We start from the raw sequence: 24135 nt of genomic DNA on the forward strand, positions 1-24135 counted from the left end.
CAAGGGCCAGCAGGATCTGTGCCTGGGACGTCAGAGAAGCTCTGGCATAAGCTTTTTGAGGCCATTTCTGTGGGATTTCTCCCTGGAATTTCTTTGTTGTCCAGCCTTTCTTCCCATCTTTATGTCCTGTCCACCGGCCTCTGTGCAGAAATCTCGGTGACCTAGAATGATTGTCACTGGCGTTTGAGGGGGATGGTAGGGAACTTGAACTCCAGGATTTGCTTTCCAGTCACTGGATTGAGCATACGTCTTCTCAGTGATTGTTAACATTTACTTAGAAAAATGAATACGGGGGCACCTGGGTGGCTCAGTCAGTTGATTGTCTGCCTTTGGCTCAAGTTGTGATCCCAGGGTCCTGGGATGGAGCTCCATGTTGCGCTCCCTGCTCAGCGGGGAGTCTGCTTCTCCCTCTGCCCTTCCCCCTGCTTGTGCTCTCTCTCTCTTTCTCAAATAAATAAAATCTAAAAAAAAAGAAAAAAAATGAACACTACCAAATATAGGTGTGCATACTATGCAGATTTTCTGGATATGGTTATGTTCACATATACACATTAACACGTACATATCCCACATTAAAATCAGTGTACCCCTCCTGTAAAATACCTTACAGGACAATCCGACTCTTTCTAGATTTCAGCCCTGTACTTTATTAGTATTCCTGAGAACCCATCTTTTGACCTGGCTTTCACCCCGCCTCTTTGTTGGGACAGTGTCACTTTGAGTTGCCTTCGTTTTGGGAGTGGGTGTTTTAATCTATCAAGAGCCTCACCTGAGATTGGGCTCTGGGTTCCACTGGGACCCAGTCAGGGAAGAGCCCGGATCTAGAAGCTATAGAGCTTCCCCTATTAATTTCTACTTCATTTATACGTTTTGCATTTGTGGAGAATGATGAAGATTGAGACTGTGTCAAAAGGGTCAAGAGAGCATTTCCTGACAAGGGGACCCCTTTGGTGCCTTCACGGAGTCAAGGGAATGCAGACCAGGATGCGGGAGTTTGTGGAGGCACCTAAGTGCCCTGAGGCAAGATCTCAGGACTCACAGACATCATCAGCTTGAAATCCTTTTTTTCAGGTGAAAACAGTCCCTGAGAAGAACTTAGAAACCCTTTAGAAAGAACCCAGCTTTGGCCAGGCCTACACTATGGTTCTTTGTGTCAATATCTTGTAGAAATCTCTACTAGAAAGTTCTTGGCCTGGAATGCCTGGGTGGCTCAGACAATTAAGTGTCTCCCTTTGGCTCAGGTCATGATCCCAGGGTCCTGGGATCGAGCCCCGCATCAGGCTCCTTGCTCGTTGGGGAGCCTGCTTCTCCCTCTGCCTGCCACTCCCCCTGCTTGTACTCTCTCTCTGACAAGTAAATAAATAAAATCTTAAAAAAGAAAGAAAGTTCCTGCCTATGTCCGGGAACAAATTCTTCTGGAAGGTACAGGTGTATTTGTGGGGGAGCACAGGTTGTCCTTTTCAAAGTGGAGTCTGCCTGCACAGAACTAGAGTGGTTCCCAAGGGGCGTCACTCAAGAACTATGTTTCACACCAGCTTGGTGTGGGAGGACACTCATTCCTTCACGCAGTATTCAGCAAGGACATATCACTCACCTTCTCTTTTGAGGATGAGTATGTATGAGTTACATGCATGGTATTAAAAATGCAGACTCATTTCTCAAACTTCAGGTACTCATAGTTTAGATGGAAGAAAAACCAACATAAGAAATAAAACCATAAGCACCATAATGGGCTTTCCTCCCTTCAGTGTAGAGTCACCACTGCTAGACCCTCAGAGTTGGAAAGAGCTTAAAAAGCGGCATTCAGTCATGACCCCTCCACGGTAGTACCCCTTTCCTGTGGGGGATACATTCCAGGATCCCCAGTGGATGCCTGAAACCACAGATGATACCAAACCACACATACACCTGTTTCTTCTTCTATATCCATACTATTACAATATTTAACTTATAACTTAGGCACAAATAAGAGATTAGCAGCAACAACGTCAGTTGTAACAATATTCTGTAGTAAAAGTGATATGAATATGATCTCTCTCACGCTCACAAAATATCTTACTGTACTCGCCCTTCTTGTGATGATGCAAGATGATAAAACGCCTACGTGATGAGGTGAAGTATGGCGAATGCGGTAGGCATAGTGTTAGGTTGCTATTGATCTTTTGATGATAGGTCAGAAGGAGGTTCATCTGCCTCCAGACCACGGTTGACCACACGTAACTGAATCCCTGGAAAGCGAAATGCGGATGAGGGGATATTACTATATTTGTAGGGACCGATTTGACTTGTACCTGTCACTTCACCTTCTTGAACTAAGAAACTTGGAGCTTATCAGGGGTCGGCAAACTACTTTTTTGTAGATCAAGTTTTACTGGAACACAGCCACATGTATTTGTGTATTATCAAGGCTGTTCTCCTGCTACAACAGCAGAGGTGTATACTGGCAACAGAGCTCGTATGGCCCATAAATCCTAAACTATTTACTACCTGAAAAAATTTGTTAACCCCTGGTTGAAGAGACTCAGATCAGAACAGCACCCACCAGATCTCAGAATTTGACCCAGTTGATAGATGTCACCAGCTGTCCCAGCTGAATGCCTTCTCCAAAATTCCTGGAACTTTCCAGAGGAGAGAAGAATGCAACTGGCTGGGGTATTCTTGCCAGCCAGTCCAGGATTCCCCAATGGTTGGTGTCCCTTCGTGGTTGGTAACCTCAAAGGAAAAGTTTAGCAACAGGCTGAAATAAGAGGTGCTTTGGTGGCCAACTACATCAAAACCTCAGTGTCTAAAATAATGTTACATCATCCTTAAACTTGAACCCTTATAAAACAATGACTTCTGATTGGAAAATTCATACACGGTTACTAAAACTTGGGAAATGCAAAAGAGCACCCGTCCCCCCCAAAAAAGAAAAGAAAAACCAATAGTTTTTCTGTAATTCAGAGATGATTGCTGATAGCAATTCGTGTTCATGGTGCAGATGACCATCAATTTATTTTTTAGCCAATTCCCCCAAAACTGAATCACACTTTATGCTGTTTTTAACACGTCATGAAGTATCCTCCACCGTATGATTTTTAAATGGCTGCACTGTGTTCCATACTTAAGTGTACGTCGTTGAACAGTTGCCACACACTTGATATTGAAATGGGCTTGACCCTTTGGATGTTTTGATGTAGCTGAGGACCATCAGGAAAAGGCTGATACAGACCAGACACACCAGTGCGATCTGGTTAACGTGGGGAACATGGCGTGGGGAATGTTTTCGAATGTTTTCTAGTCTTTATAAACACATTCCCCTGCTTTCTCTTTTTCCCTGTTGTTCTGTCCTCGTGAGTAGGTAAAACCTGCTCCATTTGTAGAGGTGTGAGGGGGATGTGCAGACTCACCATTGATCCTTATAAGTTGATAGGACCAGCGTGATCTTCTGGTTTATTCTCTCTGCTCAATTCAACTAGTCAAGAAAAATGTTCATGGTTGTCATTTTATTATCCCGTATCACTTTGTGGCGGATGCTAAGTTCTTTTCATTACTCTGGTGGGACCTTAAAATTCCAGGTTAGGGACATGAAAGTCAGGACCCGTGGTTGGCATCCGCGTCCTCCTTCCACATCCTCTGTCCATGCTGAGATGTAGTCCGGCCCATAAGAGAAGCGCTGAGCCCCTGGGTGCTTATAGGCGGTCCTTGTCCACACAGTTTGCTTCCTCTGGAAGAAATGCCAGCTGTTGCCCCCCGTATTGCCTCCTCCTCCCCAGCTTGCTGACTCTGAGACTGCCTGTAGGGCCCGTGCCACCTCTCTCTGTCATGGCTCCCAATTTGTCCAAGTTCCCATCCCAGCCTCTGCCTGGCTCCACTCCATAGATCCCCACGTCTTGCTTCGGAGGCCACAGGACCAGACGGACCAGCCCTGGCTTGATCAGACTTCTTTGCCAATTTGCCTTCCTGCGATTTCCATATTCAACAGCAGCTGTTGGGTCACCCAGCTGCTTCGAGGCTGGTCCCAGGGAGGCTGAAAAGGAAGACTTCATTGGTTTTCATTCACACTTGTTACTGCTTCAGAATCAGAACATGGCAAATATATATTTATGTAATAATACTTACTTTCATTATTAAAAGATAACTTTGTCCAGGGGTTCTTAACTAGAGCCTCAAGCAGATGGCATGTGCTGGCATGCTCTTTTTCTGTCCAGGGAGGAGTACGGAGTTGGTGGGAGGCAGAGTTGCTAGAAAATGTAGTGCAATAGTGGGTATTTCTCTGGTCTCATTGCTTTGCCAAATTATTTAATAAACTCAGTTTATTTCTCTGCATTTTCTGGGTGTATAGTCTTATCATTCAGCTAGCAGCCTTCATACCGTTATCTGCACCCTGTTTCCTCCCCTACCTGCCAAAAACTTAATGAAATTGATGACGGACGATAAGAAGCAATAATTAAATTGAAAGACGCTAGTGATAATCATATTGATTAGTGATTGAATAGAGTACATGTTGTTATCCCATTATCAATCACCATACAAGTAATTTTTTTACATGACCCCATATCTAGTTAAAAAAAAAAATTGTAGTGAGATGACTAGCTATAAATATCTTGTTAAAATAAAACTCATATATTTATGATTGTGAAAACCTGTAAGTTGTGATTACATTAACTGGGACACAGTGGGAAAGTTGTCTTAAATTGAAGCGCATTTATTTTATGCGCATAATAATGAGAATTATTCAGGTTTTAATTAGTGCTGGGGAAGACGGCACCATGCCAAGGTAGGGTTCTGTTGTTTGTCTGAGGCCATAAATCTAGATCTGGGAGAGAAGGTGCTTCGCACACGTGTGACAGCTGCTGCCGGGTTACTGTGGCTCCAGGGGGTTAATGGGGAGCAGACTCGCCTTTATTTCCTCTTCCAAACAAAGTCAGCACCATTTAAAGCAGTGGCTCTCAACCTTGGCTGCACATTGGACTTACCTGAGAAATTTTAACGACAGCTCCTGGCTGAGTTCCATTCCTCTGGGATTCTGATTTAATTGGTCCTGGGTGCAGACTGGTGTAAACCAACCACCACGCAGGAAGGATAGAACATTATGCCTCTAGGAATGCCGAATTCTCCAGTTGGGAGTGTCTGCAGTTTTAGAGAGTGCATCCTCCCATTAATGGAGGGGAGATGCAACCCACCTCTCCCCGCCCCATTCGAGGATCTAGACCAGTGATTCTCAATGGTGGCCACATATTAAAGTCACCTGGGAAGCTTTAGCACTCACTGATGCCACTGTTCCTCCCCTCCCCCCCAGGGTTCTGATTTCATTGGTAGGGGGTGGGGTCCAGGCATTGGGGATTTGTAAAGCTCCCCCAGGTGAATCTTAGCAGTGTCAAGGTGGAGAAGTACAGATTTTAAAGGAAATATTAAGTGCTATTTAAAACCAACTGTGAAGACTTAGGAAATCAGGTTCTCCCAATTTCTTCACTTCTTCATATCCCTGGAAACAGAATAGTTTACAAAAAGCGTGTTTATATAACCACCAGCGCCACCCACACACACACAATAAAAGGGCCTTAGGGCACCGTATTTATTCTTGTTTGGCCATTACTCCTCAGCAACAAAACTGCTCTGAGCAGATGGAAAGAATGTCCAGCTTAGTTCCTGGAAGTATGAGTCTGCGTCCTTCACAGAGCTCTCCTTGGGGGCTCCTGAAAAGTGGTATGTAGGTCTGTTTAGTTTCTAGTTGTAATCAAAGAACACAAAGTCATTCTTTGTGACACATAAAGATGAATATTGAGGTCCCAGCTGCGTGACCTTAGGCAATGGTTTCTTTATCAAGAAAATAGAGTAAATAATGCTTGCATCACTGCGTGGAGGATTCAGTCAGGTTCATTCACCTGGAAACACTTCATACACTGTAAAATGCCATGAAAATACTAGGTGCTTTTTCTGTTAATGGTCATACCAGGGAATTAACTGTATTGATGATCTCCTAACGAGACTCTGCTTTTGTCCGAATTGCCAATAGGCCATGTCTTGTTCAACAAATGTTGATTACTAATGGGCCAGGTATTACAAGAAGCAGTGAGGATACAGTAATAAGACAGACAAGGCCTCCTACTCCTGCAGTGGGAGAAAGCGGATAATGCAAGTAAACAATTCCAGCTGTAAATGCAAAGCAGGCAAGAAATAGGGTGGAGGGGGTGCTCGGCTTGAAGCCAAGCGGTCAGGAAATGCGTCTCAGAAGAGGTGACAGGTCCAGGTGAGACGTGAGCCTGGAAGAAGCCAACCATCTGCAGGGTTGTCCAGGAAAGGAGATTGTTAGGGGCTGAGTTGTGTTCTCCCAGAATCCCTATGTTGAAGTACCTTAGAATGTCACTGTGTTTGGAGATCAGGCTTTGAGGAGGTGATTAAGTTAAACAAGGCCATTGGGATGGGCCCTAATCCAACCGATTGGCCTTAAAGAAGAGGAAACTTGGACTCACAAAACTGGGGGCACATGAGCCCAGAGGAAAGACCATGTGAGATGACCATGTGAGAACACAGCATAAACATGGCCACCTGAAGTCCAAGGGAGACTGTGAGAAAATAGGATTAGGTTGTTTAAGCCACTCAATCTGTGGTATTTTGTTATGCCGCTTTAGCAAGCTAATATAGGGACAATAAAGGCCAAGACCTCAGCCTCTGACACGGCCTGGCACATTCCAGAAAACCAGTAGCCAGAGCATTTGCTGGTAGGAAATGAGTTTTGTGGGTTTTTTTTTTTCTTCTTCTTCTTCTTCTTTTAAGTATCAGGGGCGCCTGGCTGGCTCAGTAGGAAGACCTTGTGACTTTTGATCTCAGGGTCATGAGTTCGAGCCCTACACTGGGATTACTTAAATAAACAAATTAAAAAAAAAAAAGTATTAGAAGCCAGATGATGTAAGATCTATGAGCCCATGGCAAAGAGTTTGGATTTTAGTACAGTGGGAAGTTATGCAAGGATTTTAAACAAAGGCAAAACACGGTATTTATGGGGTTTTGAAATAAACTTTTTGATTTGGAATAATCTTAAATTTACATTAAAGTTGCAAAGATAGTACAGAGAGTTCACATATACCCTTTACCCGGCTTCCCCTGGTGTTGACATGGTATATGACCCTGTTACGTTTCTCAAAACTGTGGACTTGGTTCAGATTTCACCAGATTTTCCCACTAATGTCCTTTTTCTGTTCTAGAATCCAGTTTAGGAGACCATGTTACTTTATATCATCTATGTTTTTAAATGTTTGCTCTGGCTGTTCTATGGAGAAAGGGGGGTAAGAGCGAGATGGGAAGCAGGGAGTCTAGTTGGCAAGGGATTGCAATCATCCAGACCAAAGATAATGGTGGCTTGGGCTGGAGAGCTGACAGTGGATAAAGACAGCGAGGATAGATGTATTTTGGAAATAGACTGATTTTCTATTGGACTTGATGCACTAGAGGGAGGCAAAATAAATATGACCTCAGGATATCCAGCTTTGTATACTGACCCTGATTGGCATACTGGGGAACAGTGGAGGGAATCGAGAGTTCCACTTGAAACACAATCAGTTTGAGGTGCCATTGAGACTTACAAGTGGAAACAGCAGGTAAGGAGTTGGATGTGTGAATCTGGGGTTCAGAGAGAGGTGTAAGTCATGATTCAGAGAATGAAATGAGGCAGGTTATCTAGGGAGAGAAGTGACAGCAAAAGGAAAGTTCTTGTGCTCCAGGATGGAGAGCACCCTGGTCCTGATAAGGACTTTCCCTTCCCATGGCTTTCAAGTCCCGCTTCTGATTATTATCTTCTCTAAGACTCATTTTCCAAGCAGTTGGGTGGCTTGGTTGGTGGAACAGGCAACTCTTGATCTCGTGGTTGTGAGTTCGATTCCCATGCTGACTGCAGAGATTACTTTAAAAACTCTTTAAAAAAGAAATAAAAAGACTCATTTTCAGTCACTAAACTGGGTTTGGTTTTAGGGAATTAGATTCTCATTGAGTTAACTGAGAAATCTAGTTTCTTCTCTTGGGTGGGTGCCTTCTTTGGCTGAATTGAGTAAACATTTCAATTCTTTGACTTCTCCTAACTTGCATTGCCTTGGGGAATTGGCCGGAAAAGTTCTCCTCTTGACCACAAATAGCTTCCACGGGTAGTTACCAACTGACAAAGAAGGAATTTTATCGTTAAGAACTCTGTTTATTGAGGACTTATTATTGCAATAGCCATTGTGAAGTTTGTTTCATTATTAGTAATTACTTTTGTATTTTTAACACCAAGGGAGCAACATGGATGGACGTAAGGTAAAATAATTTATTTACAGAATTCAAAGTTCGCTAACATTAATATGTACAGGAGGATGGCATTGAGAACTGTAGAATCCATATATATGGGTCTCTGAAGCTGATTATCTTTTCCTCAAATGGCTTCTCATTGAGGCTTACAGAAGAAAAAAGGCATTTGCTTTATTTTTAGATGTGATCTCTGATGTCTTCAACTTTTATGGTTCTGTTTTTAACCTTATATTGTTATAACCAGCCACCTACAAAATCTGCAGTTTTCTTTAATAAATCAGTACATGCTAAAAAGAAGGTTGCACAATACACCCCCATTTGCAGTTTTGAAGGATTATTATCCACTTTGGTCCATGAAGTGGAAAGTAAATGTCCTTGCTCACTCGGTGTCTAATAGTATCATTTTGAGGACAATGGGAAACAGATCATGTTTGAGTCCTTAAGACGGTGCCTTTGCTATTTGTGGTACAATTTGTGATCTGAGAGGCTGGATGTCAAAGACATGTGAGCAAAGGCAGCCTCTATCCGACTAGCTTTCTGATTCTCAAAGGTATAGTCAGAATGCAGGCTATATTAATAGATAGAGTGTAAAGCAGTATTTGCTTTCTGTCTAGGCTTGGTTCACTGACATTGTGGTAAATCCAAAAAGGCATGGCTGTTAGTTAAGGCAGACAGTTAACTGAACTGGTCAAAAACAACATAATCAAAGGGACAAGGCTGAATCATGGTTGGGAAATCAGAAATCAGGGCTAGGGGAGCAACTCCAACTATCAAGGTCTACGAGACCGTTTTACAGCTGTTACAGTAATTATTGGCTCAAGCAGAAGTCATCAATGGATGCTAAAACAGTATTGGGGAGAAGGAATTCACACTGTCTCAAAGTATCACCCCAGAGATTATGTATTAATTACAAACAGTGGAGGAGTCTAGCGGATACCATTAAGTAAGCAAATTTTGCATCACCAGTAATAGGACACACTGACATAATGTGCCTTCCATTGTGACCCACTGAGAACACAGAATCCCAGTGGATTATCCTTGCCAAAAATGTTTGACCTGAGTCAATCAGGAGGAAACAATCAGACAAATCCAAATTGAAAGACATTCTACAAAACAACTACCCAAGACTTTTTAAAAGAAGTGTCATGAACCCAGGGAACTGCCCTAGGTTAAAAACTAAAGTAATTCAAATACTAAATTTAAGACCCAAAACCATGACTAGATTCTGAATTAAGGGGGGGTGGGCCAGTGCAGAGGACAAGAAAAGATATTCTTGGGACATTTGGGGAAACTTAAGTCTGGACCTATGTATTAGGTAATATGGTATAGTATTGAGGCAACATTAAATTTCTTGCCTGTGACCTTTACATTATGTATATATGGAATGTCTTTGTTCCTGGTAGATATGTGCTGACATATTCAAGAATGAAGAATCAGGCAATGTATCTTACACTCACATGGCATAGCCAAAAAATTTTTTTATTTATGTATGAGTTTTTTTTCCTTTAAAAAGCCTTGTAAAAATTGAGGAACTATGCATATGTTGCAATATGTCAAATAACTTACTCAGGGTTACCCAATGAGTCTTTTGTTTTTCTTTTTTTGTAGCCATGAAGCAGAAATTTTTAGTCTCTGTTTCCAGTGACATCCTTTTTTTTTTTTTTTTTTAAGATTTTATTCATTTATTTTAGAGAGAAAGCATGAGTGGGGGGAAAAGCAGACGGGAAGGGAAAGGGAGGGAGAGAGAGAATCTGAACCAGACTCTGTGCTGAGTGTGGAGCCCGATGCAGGGCTCGATCTCATGGCTACAAGATCATGACCTGAGCTGAAACCAAGAGTTAGATGCTTAACTGACTGAGCCACCCATGCGCCCCTTTTCTAAGATTTTTTAAATTTTTATTTTATTATTTGAGAGAGGGAGAGTGCAAGCATGAGCAGGGGGAAGGACAGAGGGACAAGCAGACTCCCTACTGAGCAGGGGCTCTTCTGAGCCAAAGGCAGATGCTTAATGGACTGAGCCACCCAGGCACCCCATTTTCCAGTGATACCCTGATTTCATTAATGAAACAGCAAAAAATGTAGCCTACTCATAACTATTATAAGTATCAACATTGATTCTGTTCATCCAAAAGATGTTTATGAATTGGAGATCCTTTTGAATTGTAGAAACCCTAGGTTCTTTCTGAGTAATTTCATGCAATGGGATGTCTCCTGACGTTTTCAAGAGGCAGATGGAGATGACTAAGACTAGCCTTCTAAGTGTGCCCTTCTGCTAAGGGTTAGAGCCCAGGCTATGTGCCTCTCTAGATGTTTGTATACTACCATATTTGTGCCTCCCTCCCTACAGCACTTGTCAGGCTCTATAGTAATTGCTCATTTAATCATCGGTCTCGCCAAATCCATTTAAAGCTCATACGAGGTCGAATAGCATGATTAATACCAAGACACCTTTAAGGTACCTAGGAACAATTTAGACTAAAAGGAGCATAACAAAGACCTGAATAAATGATAAATACTCTGTGTTCCTGGATGGGAAAACTAAATACAATAAGGAATTAGACGTTTTCTAAATTAATTTCCAGATTAAATGTAATTCCATTCAAAATTCCAATAGGATTGTCATAAATAGATTGTAAAATTAAAATGAAGAATAAAAGTCTAAAAGTAGCCAGAACAAATTTTGAACAAAGAACAAGGAGAGGAGGGGTGCCTCAGTGGCTCAGTCAGTTAAGCATCTGACTCTTGATTTTTGCTCAGGTTGTGATCTCAGGGTCGTGAGATGGAGCCCCGTATCCAGCTCCACACTGGGCATGGAGCCTGCTCAAGATTCTCTCTCTCCCACTCACGCTACCCCCTGACTCCTGCCACACTAGTGTGCTCTGTCTCTAAAAATAAAAAACAAGGAGAGGAAATTCATCCCACCAGATAATAAAACCATATTAAAAGAGTGTGGTATTGATATAAAGACAGAAGTAGATCTAAGCTGATAATGGAGTTTGATACATAGTAGATAAAGTATCTCAAATTAATAAGGAGAAAGGACATTGGGTGATCCTCGCAGAAAATAATGTTTGAGTCAATTGACATTTCAAATGGAAAAATAAAATGTTAGATCCCTACCTCACTCCATATTAAGAAAATAAGCTCCAGAAGGAGTTTAGAAACCTTTTTACCCCCACATAAGAAACCTAATTCCTGGGGCACCTGGGTGGCTCAGGTCGGTTAAGCGTCTGCCTTTGGCTTGGGTTACGATCTCAGGGTCCTGAAATCTACCTCAGGGTCCAGAAATCGAGCCCTTCATCAGGCTACCTGCTCCACGGGAGGCCTGCTTCTTCCTCTCCTTCTGCCCCTCCCCACACACTCTTGCACACTCTCACTCTCTCCCTGTCTCTCAAATAAATAAAAATAAACTCTTCAAAAAAAAAAAAGAGAGAGACGTAATTACTCCGGGAAAACAGTGCACTTCACATAGAAATAAGGCACAGCTTTCCCGTTTATTTACCTAGAGCTTTGTGTTTATGTTTGTTGAGCCCAGTTGTTGGTACCTCAGTGAATGGGTTGCTTACAGCTGATGGTGGCCAGCAACCTTTGGGTCTTGGAGCATCTTGGATGAGGATACTTTACGAATCTGCCCAAAGCTAGCAGCTGGCGAGGCCTGTTTAGCAGAATGACGCACTAGATTCAGGAAACTCACCAACCTTGAACTAAGCAGAGTCCAAAGCAAGGCTCAAGCACTCAACGGTAACGGGGCTTCATTTTTCTTCCCTAGCTGTGAAAAGGGGAACACGACACCCACTATAGGAGGTTATTGGGAGGATTGGTGAGAGGATGCATCTCAGATACTCCATAAACAGTGGTTCTTTTCTCCTCTAACTTCAGCTACGCTTCATGAAAACCACTTCAGAGTTAGGGTGTCAGAGATATGCAGGGAGAGAAGTAAGCTGAGTTCTTTCAGAGGAAAGGTTCTTGTTCTTAATGTTTTCGATGTCTGTAGTCTCTTCTCTTTTTCCACCATCTAGAATGGGGCATCCTCAGACATAAGCTGAAAGGACATATGTCCCTGGGAGATTTTAAGTTCACTTTTCCAAGATGGAGAAGGGAGTGATCACAGGCTGGAGCGCTGGAGCGCTGGAACCTCTGTCTGGTGGCCTTCTGGCTGGAGGTTGGGAATTCTGGTTTCAGAACCAGTCCTAACCTTGGCTCTCACTCACCTGTAGGGGATCTTGACTGGCACATCTTGGCAGCTCCAAGAGGTGACAGACACCTGTCCTGTTGTTCCAGAAGAGTCATCAGGATGGCGGAGGGTCTTCCCTGGGTCTTCCATTTCACTGGTGAAGGCATGTTACTTCACCTCTTTGTGACCCATAAATGGGTTTAACAATAGTTCCTACTCATTGGGTACTTGTGAGGATTCAATGTGTTAATCATGAAAAGGGCTAAGAGTAGTGCTTGGTCCGCATAGTAGGTTCTCAACACGCTAGCTATAACCGGCATTTCCGTATGTCATCAAGTCTAGGGTGGTCATTGATTTTTACTTTTTAACAACCCTAAAAATGAAATGTGTGTTGGAGTTGACGGCATTGTGCAATTATAAGTGGTCGTTTGTGCTTTTTTTTCTTTTTCTTTTTTTCTTTCCTTTTTTTTTTTTTTTTTTTGTGCTGTGACTGGTAATGTCTTAGAGTCAGTGTGAATTCAGCACGAGTCCTCCTTTCCAGGATGTCGAGATGTCTGAATAGTGAATTTAAGCACTGAATAATGTTTGCCTGTCAAGTGTGAACACTGAACTGGCTTCTGCCAAAGAGAAGTCATTGATTAGTAAGCTATGCAGTTGTTCAGGTCTGGAAGGTGGTGAGTTAACTTTTCCCAGGGCACTCCCTGGCTTCCTAGCGCAGCAAATGACTTGATAGAGCTCTGAAAAAGGAACAGGTGAATCTCCTCCACTCACGGGTTCAGAGCCATCATCTTTGTAAAATGGATTTCTCTCAAATCCCTGGATGTCATCTTGCTGATAAATACCTGCAAGGACCAAGTCTCTCCTAGTATATTTTAGACTTAAAAAAAAAAAAAAATGGGGCAAGGGGATGACAGGGGCTAAAAAGAAGGGAAAAGAAGTTAACGATTCCAGTGGATGTGGTTTAAAAGCCATTTTTTCCCCTTTGATGTACTGAGAGCGCCGTTTCCACGTGTTCCGCTCCTTGTACACAGACTGTGTTTTAACCAAGTAGCAAGGTCAGCTGTTGCACACCAAATTCTGTACTTGATCTTCTGAGACTAATAGCGATTCTGTCTGACTAATACTAAGCTGTTAAATCATATTTAAATCATATTTCCGCACTAATACTTACCGAAGGCCTGTTTATAGCCCATCAGACTTTACAGCCATTTGGCACATAAACTTATTAAATATAAACTTCTTGGAGCTGCATCCGAAAATCTTCCATCTCATTCCCAGCCCTTTAAAGAGACAGTCCTAAGTACTTGTGGAATATGCAGACTATGATGAAGGGTAATTTCAATTTTCTTTGGCTCTGCCAATTAGATTAGTAATAAATAGATGTTGAAAAGCATGAACGAAATGCCGTCACGGAGTGGAGACTCGGGGTGAAACCAGATAATTGACCATTAGGTGCTGAAATGTTTTATCACTCATACCTAGGTTCAGAGGAAATCAGAAATCTGTCATGAGTTTGAGTTTGTTATTAAACTCAAATTCACCTTGGTTGGCATGTCAAAACTACGGTGAAATATCGAAATGAAATATGAAACATACTAAGGAAGGTCTTCAGGAATGAAGGACACTGGAAAGATTGATTTTTCTCGTAACTTAATTTTGATTTATGTATGAAGCGTTGTTTTCAGCACCCAGCTAAATTTGCTTAGAACCATCTGGGGCTCTTGAAATAGATGATATTAAACCAGATCCACCAGTTGCACACATGATACGCCTTTGTTAAGGGATTTTGTAACTGTTTGAAATAGAAAACAATTTTGCTTTAAAAAAAAAAATAGTAGTCGTGTGATACTAGCAGTGGCTTCGGTTAAGAGTTCGTGTAACTGCATATTGCTTCCTCGTCCTAAGATTTACTTTTACTATTTGAAAAATCTTACTATTGTCGAAAAATATCCTGTCATGCAGTTCAGGATAAAAACTCATTAGTGACTTCCTCTGGGTACAGATTTTTGGAAGTTGTGGTTTTTTGTTAGGTTGGTTCGCCCACTGCCCTGAAGATTTGAGTCTGGCGCCCACTTTGTTAAGTCTGCACCTCGGGGGTGTGGAGGAACAGAATGTGCAGTGGGTCAAAATTATCATTACATACTTGTACAAATAGGGACGTCCAATGTAGAGGACTTTTTAAACTCTGTTTTATCTTGTACCAAGCCAGTGCCCCTCAGATAACAGGTATTTGGTTTTACACTGGACAGAGTTAAGAAGTGGTTGTGTCGGGGAAACCTTCAGGGGCTTGAACAGGTTTCTCCTGCTACAGTGTTGGGGTAATGTCCTTGAAGAGTCCTACCTTGTCTCAAGGGCAGTCAGAAGCCTCGAAAGCTGGAGGAACTAGAGCTGTTTTCAACAGACCTTGATTGACTTTAGTAAGTTAGGTTGTTCCCAACCATTATTATTCTAAACTGACAAGAATGTGAAGTCTTCTGGTTGAAAGACTAGTTTTTCCTTCTTCCCTAGAGGTGTAGTAAATTCATATGTTTTGAAGATTCTTCCCCCTGGATTTTCCTTACCCTCTTAGATTGGTTTTTTCAATGATAATGAATGTTCTGAACCAATAATTATTAAAGCCACCTCTAGCCCATTTCCTGCATTTATTAGATGTTTAGTAAATAGCAGTTGTCTTCCTCCAGTCCCTTTGTCTTAACTTCCCAGTGGGAATCTGAGAAGTTTTTTCACTTTGCACTGAAAGGAGATTAATTCATCGCACAAGAAACGTGTGTTGAACATCTATTTGGTACCAGGAATTGTCAGTTCGGGGAGGCAAGTACTGTCATTGCGGCATAACGTGGTAGGCGCTATAAAGAATACAGGAGGGAGGGTGGGACTGGAAAGAAAGGCAGGACTGTAATGCAGGGAGAGGCTAGTTGAGAAAACAGGAGGTTTGCAGTAGATCAGGTAGGAAAGAACACAGGCCAAATCTTAAAGAAAGCAATGACAGCAGAAATCGGAAAAAGGGGGAATTAGGAAGAGGGAGAGACATGGGTGCTGAATTGAATTTGAGGATGGGTTGGGAAGACTGGCTCAGGGGTCTGAGGTCATTCAGGTTTTTACCCTGGATAGGTGGAAAGTAAGTCCAGGCCTAGTCACATTGTAATGAAACTCCAGAGTATCAAAGGTTTTTTTAAAAGCCATTAAAAGCCACCTCAGAGGGAAGACAGATCCCACACGAAGGGACAACAAGAACCCTGACCGTGGCACACTTCTGGTTAGCAACCGTAGATGAAGAAGTTAATGAAGGGATATATTTAATAAGTGGGCCCAGGGAAAGGCATGGAATACAAAACAAAAATGTGGGCCCGTAAACTGATAAAATGTTGTAAATTCACCATGGCCTGTGAAATACTGAGTGGAAGGAGCCAGCAGGTGAATGAGATTTTGGAAGTCGAAGAGAAAGAGAGTGCTCCCAGAAGTCAGAGGGAAGGACCTTCTAGAACCTCTGAGAGAGAGGGAAAGGCCAGAGGGCAGGGTTACTTGTACAGGGAGAGGAAAGAGGGGCAGAGAGTCAGTGGCCTCGTGCCTGCTGGCCTCTTCTTTCCAGGAATGTGAGAGGAAAGGTCATCTACTAAAAAGGAGGGACATAGAAAAAAAGGGCTTAGGGAGGTTGATGAGAGAGCTCAAGATAACCTAATGGGAAATAATGAGGGAACCAGCTCCAGAAGAGAAAGAGGATATCTTGAAAGATTTGGCAGTCTGGTGATTTGAGAAATTTTGAATGACTTAGTGCCACCAGCCTAAGTAATTGTGTCATTTTCCCAGCTGTGCTTTGCAGCCTGCATTCAGGAGCAGAGGAAATGGTTGAATTGATTCATGATTTGCTTTCAGGGTAGGTTCAGCAGGGTATGGAAAAATCGAGTGAATAAGTGAAGGTCCTGATGAGCCTTGAGTCCAGTGGAAGCTCTTTAGGGGTCGGAGAGCTAGGCAAAGGTCAAGGTGAAGGTGTCTGGGAGTGAGAGTGAGGGAATGGAGGTTGAGACTGGAGAAAAAACAACTAGAGTTCTCAGATTTCAGAAGTGCAAGAAGTTCCGGGAGATGCACGACCAGGGTCAGGGCTTGGAAGGAAGTGGGTAAGAAGGAGACCAGAAGTGAAGGTCATTAGAGGAGGAGCAGAAAGGGAATTAGGCTCTCGAATTGGATGGACTGCCCACCTGGACACTGAAATCCCAAGTTGTGGGCATGAGTTGGAGTACAGCAGAACCTTGAGCATGGTTCCTTGGACCTTGTTCAGTGAATTGAGGGGCCAAGGTTTTCCAGATCAGTGGTCTGTAAGTAACACCCATTGGCAGTGAGGCATTGTGGCTAGACAGCATGAGCCTGGCAGGAGGAGCGCCAGTCACTCTATCAGTGACCACTAACCTCTAGGAATTGACTCCCAAGGAGTCTTTATAGTCCTTTTCTAGAAATGGATTGATTAATGATTCCGCACATGCTGTCTCTTCACTCCTGAGCTCTGTGTTCCAAGGGAGCCCACCTCCGCTCCTTCATGCCGGCGATCCAGCTCCTCCCACACGGTGCCAAACCACGGGGGCTGTGGGCTTTGCTGCATTGCAGGCCTTGAGCCACCTCCTAACCCGAGCCAGTGGGTTCATTTGTTCGATCCGAGCAGTAATCGCAGAATTCAATAGTTCTCTCACACCTTTTGCCCAGGTTCCAAAGTCCAGAATCTGAGCCACTCGCTGACTTGGGTAATGATGGCAGGGCCCCATCTAATGGCCCTTTTGCAAAGTACAAGAGGAGCAAGCAGGCTCTCCTGTGCCCCTCTTGTCAGGGAAAGGGTGGCAGAAGGGTAGAGGGTAAACCGCTGGCCCCCGCTAGGAAGTAACTTCAGGAGTGGGGAAGTAATAGTGGTGACAGTCATGTGGGTGTTGGCAGCAGTCGGTACTGAGCACGAGCCCAGCATCCTGCTAGCCTATCTATAGCCATGGTCTTACTAAATGCTCACAACTATTATTATCCCCATTCTACAGCTAAGAACTGAGTCTGAGAGCGAGCCATCTGCACATGATCTGAGCTAGCAAGCGTCAGCCCTGGGACTTGATTCTAGGTCAGTTTGGCCTTGGAGCATAAGCTCTCATATAACTAATATGCTATATTTGGCTCTAAAAATTGAATTATAAGACCGTATGTGGGATCTGCTACCTGAGTTTTTAAAGTCTAGCTGAGGTTTTAAATTTTCATAGGCAAGGGATATAGTCCCTCCCATGTTACAGAAGCAATGTCAAGAAAACCCACAAAAAATGCTTTTTCCTCCTTCCAAGTTTTATAGGGCAGCAAATATTCCTGAAAGGAATTGTGGTTGTAATGGTATCCTTTATGATCTTGTTTTTCAAAAACTCTTTATTAGTAGGAATCTTCTCGAGGTTTAGTGCCTTATAAAGCATGTTGATCAACTGGAATAGTCAGGAAAATAGCATTCCAAACGTGTCTTCAGTTCTTATACATATTCAAGTACAGGTGAAGGACAGCTGGGTCATCTTGAGTCTGCCTCAAATCAAGTACCCAGAGATAGAAGGATGGCAAGCTGGTGGCACATGCCAAAGGGGATGAAAATGATCGGATTCTGAGAAAAGTAGGATCTAGGTGGAAACACCATGATAAGAAAGAGAAACTGGCCCCAGAGACCGAAAGGCAAAGGAAAGAAGTTAAAAATAAAACGGGGCTAATGATAAACCTAAGGGCTCCTTGACAGGAGCAAAGTTGAAACGACAACTCTATTCCTAGAGCCCAATGTCTGAACCATTTGTTTTTCCTAACTGTGAGTCCCTGCGCGCCTTCCTCAGCTGAGATCAACTGCCAAAGGACATCTCAAAATATCCACAGCCAAAACTACTCAGCATATCTCACCATGTGGAGGGAAGGACAGCTCTGCAAAAGTCTTTGTCCTGAACTGTTTATGGATTTTCCATAGTCTGTGCAAGACTTTGGACACATGCCGCCTGCCAACTGGCAGCTGCCACCCAGCCTGGGGATGACCTTGCCCTTGATGCAGGAGAGCCCTCACCGGATTTAGCGTGACTTTCCCCAGATTTGTATATTCACCCTGAAAGCCTCCTGACCTTTTCTTAATGAAGATTTTAGTTGGGAGAAATCACATTAATGGCTCATGTATTTCCGTCATCCTTCTAAATGATGCGAACGCTGTGGATGGGGCGCCTGGCTGGTTCAGTCCGTAGAGCACGCGGCTCTTGAGAGCAGGGTCGTGAGTTCGAGCCCCACTTTGGGTGTAAAGATGACCTAAATGATGTGAGTGGCACATACAGGCAATACAGTAAGTCCTCGTGTTTGTTGTGGGGTACGCCTGGGAGCTGGAATGGAGAAAAGGTAATAAGGAATGGGCAGGAAGACAGCTCTTAATCATGTGGGGAAACTCCATCAGCGCCAGACAGAGAAAGGCCACCTGCAGCTATCCAGAAATCAGATGAATTCAGTAGGTGCTCGTGGAGCGCCTGTGAAGTGCCCTCACCAAAGGGTAATAGCCAGCCCTGAAAGTTAAGCGAGCATCGTGTTAGGTATTGTCTCAGCTAATATTCCCCACATCTGAAGGTGGGCGCTGGGAATGCTCAGTTAATAGATGAGAGCACTCCTCTTGAAAGGTATTTAAATAAATTGCCTCACGCCACATAATTAATAACAGACAAAACCGAGGTCCCCAGTGTTGTGATTCTGTGTCCTTTGATCTTGCCACATTCCACCTCAGCTGCCAAGAAACAGATCCTGTGGCCAGAGTGCACCTCAGTGGGAAGCGTCAGAGGTGGAAGATTTTCTGCCCTAAACCGGCTGTCTGTGAATTCAGGGAACAATGGCCCATGGGTGATAAATGAAAGAATTATTCAGTAGTTTGGTTGAAAAAGTCTTCAGTATGTAAACAAGTCTTACATAAGTCAGGAAAAATGAGGTTGAGAAAAATGAAACAGGAGAGTAAAGAGACAAAAATATTTTCTGTATCAAGCCTTGAGGGAAAACACTCTTTTCAAATACCCAATGTGGCATTTCTCTTTAAAAAAAAAAAAAAAAAATTAAGACCAGAGACCCATTTTTTTTTTACCCCAAACCCAAATTCAAATGTCTTCCAAGAGCTGTTTCGAGAATGAAGCATCTCACAGAAAATCGGCTTTTCCCAAAAAGCCCTCCAGGAGCACCCTTCCAGGCCAAGCAGCCTATAAATGCAGGCTGGGGCCCCGCGGCCCACACGTGGGTGACCAGGCATGGAACGAGGGCCCTCTGCCCGGAAGACTGTATGTCCCTCTCAGAAACAGATTTAAAGCCAAGCCTCATAATGGAAACGCTGACACAACCTGCTATCAGCAGCCACGATATTAAACAGGCACAGAGCCAACAGCAATGGCTTGGAGCCAGGGAAGAGAGATTAACATCACAAGTAAGAGGTTTTAGGCTCAGGGCCAGGAGAGGTTTTTTTTTTTTTTTTCTTTTCATTAAAAAATAATAATAAAAAGGAAGAGAGAAAGAAGGGGGGAGGAAAGAAGGAAAGTGCAAGAGAATTCTTGTTTAGTCGCCCTCCTTCAGATTGTTCTCCTCAGATATCCAGATACGCAGAGGAACAAACCTGTCTGTCTATCTGACAAGTGCAAATGGTCTTGGAGGTAGCCTTCCAGCTGGCCCCACTCTGATGTCCTTGGTTGGCCCAGGTGCCAAAGGAAAAGAAGGATCAGCGAGGCCCATTTTTCCACGTGGAGTCGGAGGAAATACCATTCGGGCAAAAATTCAGGTTGCTGCCTTCTTGCCCTGCGGATCTCCGAGGAAGAAATGCGCGGTGGTTGGAAGGCTGGGGTACCACCGCCCGGAATGGTGGCTCATCGTTACAGGGCCCAGTGAGACCTTTTGCAAGACGGCACTTTTCTAACAAGCTCCCTTTAGGGTGTAGCCTTCTGAGATTTCGGGAGAGGTAGTCAGCCCCAGGACGCGGCAGTGCCTCGGGAGCATTTTCCAAGAGAACGTGAGGGCTCCCCACCCGCTATCTCAGGACACGCAGCCTTGACTGTCCAGAGCCCGTCCAGCCCGGATGGGCAGGAGATCCTCTGTTGCAAAAATAACTCTCCAGACTCAATGATGTGCCTAGTTTTCCTGGTCAGAAGTTGCCTCTGGAATCCTAGCTGCTTTCTCCAGACCAGCAAACAATTTCTTGTGACCTTCTTTTCAACCTTTTATTTAAAACTTTTCCAAACCTACAGAGCAGTTGCAAGAATACAGTGATTCTAGATTCACCAGTTGTTAACATTTTTCCACATCTGCTTTGTCTCTTCCTCTCTCCATAAATATTAACACTTTATTTTTTTTCCAGAACTGTTTGAGAGTAAGTTGCAGATCTCATGACCCCTAACCCTTAAATACATAAGTGTGAGCGTCTGAAGAACAGGGACTCTCCCTGGGGCACGGGGCTGGCTCAGTCAGTGGAGCTCGTGACTCTTGATTTCAGGGTTGTGAGTTCAAGCCCCACATTAGGTGTACAGATTACTTAGAAATAAAATCTTAAAAAAAAAAAAAAAGACAAGGACTTTCCCTTATGCAACCCTAATGCAATGATTAAGTTCTGGAAATTTAACATTGACGCAATGTTGTTTTCTGACATAGAGTCATATTTACATTTTGCCAGTTGTCCCAATAATGACTTTTTTAGTCAACAACAATAAAAAAAACCTTCATGGTTCATGGTTCAACACAGGCACACATGTTGCGTAGAGTTGCTACTTTCTTTGGTCTCCTGTCGTCCAGAGGACTTTTCTCAGCTTTCTTTGTCTTTCGTGAGACTGACATTTTGAAAAGAAGCAGAGGCCATGTTTTGTGGGTGTCCCTAGTTCTTGGGTTTTCCCAACTGTGTTCCCGTGTTTGGGTTCAGACTGTGCACCTCTGGTGGGAATTCTGCAGGTATGTTGGGTCTTCGTGGACTCTCAAAATCTCCTTTCGCCAACCTGTATGGCTTCCGTGTGTTTTGTTACCCGGCCTTTGAGAAGACTGTGGCCTCCTTCCATTTTCCAAGCTGGGTTCATCACAGAGCTGGTGCTGAGGCCGAGGTGTGAGGGGTGGGTGTCAGCCGAGGTTCAGGCTGAAGGTTCTTCCGGCGCTGGAGAAGGCATGAGGGCCCCTGCCCTGGAAAGTCACCCTGAGAGAGACCAGGAAGAACCCAAAGGCAGGGCCAACAGTGGACTCCTTCTGACCTGGCTTCGAACATGTGCAGACTCCTGGTGAGTCTGTAATAGGCTCCTTCAGAGCCGAAGGAGGTCTGACTGGATTGGCAAAGTTAAGTTGCTGAGCCTGGAAACTCCATTTGGATGGTTTTACGTACTAACTGTTAACATCCATCTCGTTTTTCTCCATTCCAGTGACTATCACTCTAGTGGAAGTCCTTACCTCTTTTCTAGAACACTCTTTCACTAAACCTGCCTCCCGTAGAGCTGCCTGAGGGGATCCCTGCAGACCCCACATCAGAACATTTCCCAGTGGCTTCCATTGCCAGGATGGCATTCCTGCCAGCCACTACTTTCCTCTGCAGTTTCTTGATTCCGTACTCCCTGCCTCGCTGTACAGCCCCCAAATCTCAGATGTTTATAGAGACTTCAACGTCAGCATCACCTGGGAGCTTATTAGCATCTCAAGTCCTACCCCAGGCCTACTGAACCAGAACCTGCATTTTAGCAAGATTCCCCAGATTTGTGTGCACATGAAAGAGCAGGGAAGGGCTATTGAGAATGGTCTGGAAGGGCCGGTTTGGTGCACAGTCTCGTTAAGTTGCCCCTCAGGCTCTTGCTGTCCTTGGTACTGAGGCATGACTCTCGGAACTCTTCTTTGATCCAAAGGATTCAGCCCCTAAAATTAAATGGTGCAGCTCTTTTTTTCTAATTTTCCAAAAGAAGGAAGTTTCACGGATGGGCTCTTTCTCAGTTTTTCCTTTCTCCCTAAACCTTTGACATCTGCTACTACTCATTGACTAACAAGATGTCCTGTGCTGGCAGACAGCAAACTGAATGAACTAACAGCTAACAAATGCTCGTGTTAAAACTCAAGAGCTGGACTCTAGTCCAACGGTTAAGCTCAATAGCAGCAAAATATTAGATTGGATTATGGAAGAGACATTAAAAGACAGAGGGATGTACAGGTGAATGAGAAATATCAGTTGTGTGGCATAGGCCCCACGACCCTGGGGCCACCGGTGCTCCTGGTGCCGGGGCACGTTGTGGGACCATCTTCTTACTAGAGCCATTGAGATGCTGCTGGTCCAGATTTGCAGAGTTCAGTGAATTGAAGAACTTCTGCTGTCACCTGTCAAGTTGATTTCCTCTCCCATGGCCAGACAGCTCTCCAAACGAGTACAACTGGGACATTTACTGTGGGTTCTCCAGTTTGATAGATAAGTAGCTTTTAAAACAAAAATGACAGTGTGCCTGTTGCCACTTGTTAGATTCGACTTCAGTTGAAGAGACTTCAAAGGCCTGGAGCTAAAAGATCATTGTTCAACGTTGCCTTGAGTGTTAATGATTTATGACCCTCTAATTTAACGAAAGTAGCAGTAGCTGAGACAAAGTACTGATTTCCAGGTCGTGTTCCCCTGGGAATTCTATCAGGGACCTATGCACTGGGTTCTTTGGGAGCCCAACAATTGAACCATAACCAAATGTCATCCCTCCCCTCCCCCGCCGCCAAAATGAATTCATTATTCACTATACGGATCATTGCTTTAGTAAAAGAAAGACTTGGCAGGGGCCATGACCTTGAAAGATGAGTTGGTGTGAGTCAGTTAGGTAAGATGGGGAAGAACCTTCATGACACAATGAGGAGGAAGAGCCAGGGCGTGGAAGGTTGAAATGGTGAATTAGAAAAGCGGATGCTCTTCCTCAGGGAGTGAGGCATGCCTGGAGCAGTGACGAGAGAAAAGAGGACAGATCAGGTAGTGTGAGCTGATAGGTGGACACAGGTGTACTAATTCCATACATTTGTGCAGCATTTTGGAGCTTGAGAAGCACCTTCATATCCACTCTCTCACCTGGTCCTGATGGCTCAGTGAGGGGGCAGAACACAGAGAGCGCTCATTTCCAGAGGGTGGAATGGAGGCCTCGAGTTTGTCACATCAGTTCCTAAGCCATGGAGCCAGGATTAGAACCAGATGTTTTGACCCCTGAATTCTAATGAAGAAACCATTCTAGCATATTGGGAAGAAAACATGGTGAGCGTATGGATGGATGGATAGATATCTATATATCTATATCTATATCTATATCTATCTCAGCAGAGTTCCCCACCTTTGCCTAGAGAGGTATTTAGAACCAATCCCACGGAAAGGAAAACCAAACAAAACACAACCTACCAGACAAATGTAACAATTTGTTCCTTTATTTTGTTTTTTCTGACAGTAGATGCAATCTCTCATGATTCTGAAGTGGTTTTGGGCTGGTGCCCGTGACATTGTTTTGCCCAGAGAGGCACGCCAGGAATGAGCTGGAAGGAGACACAAGGCCCTGAAGTACTTCAGGACGCTTGTGTGGCAAACAAGAGGCAGAAACTCTCTGGCCTCTGGAGTGAAGCTGCTGGCAGCCTTCTCGCAGCTCTCCCCATTGCCTCCTGCCTCCCCGGTGTGGCTTCCCCGCCACACGGGCTTCAGCGAGCCATCTGTCTCCACCACTGATTCCCTTCCCTCAAGG

At 44.0% G+C, this 24135-nt stretch overlaps 1 protein-coding gene across 3 annotated transcripts in view; it reads left to right on the forward strand.

Annotated features, from left to right (window-relative positions):
• Window positions 1-24135, forward strand: part of PITPNC1 (phosphatidylinositol transfer protein cytoplasmic 1) — a 240802-nt gene that overhangs the window by 153267 nt on the left and 63400 nt on the right. The gene's annotated exons all lie outside the window — the stretch shown is intronic.

The sequence above is a fragment of the Ursus maritimus genome, unplaced genomic scaffold (genome assembly GCF_017311325.1).
Source record: "Ursus maritimus isolate PB19 unplaced genomic scaffold, ASM1731132v1 scaffold_24, whole genome shotgun sequence".
In the NCBI taxonomy this organism is placed as follows: Eukaryota; Metazoa; Chordata; class Mammalia; order Carnivora; family Ursidae; genus Ursus; species Ursus maritimus.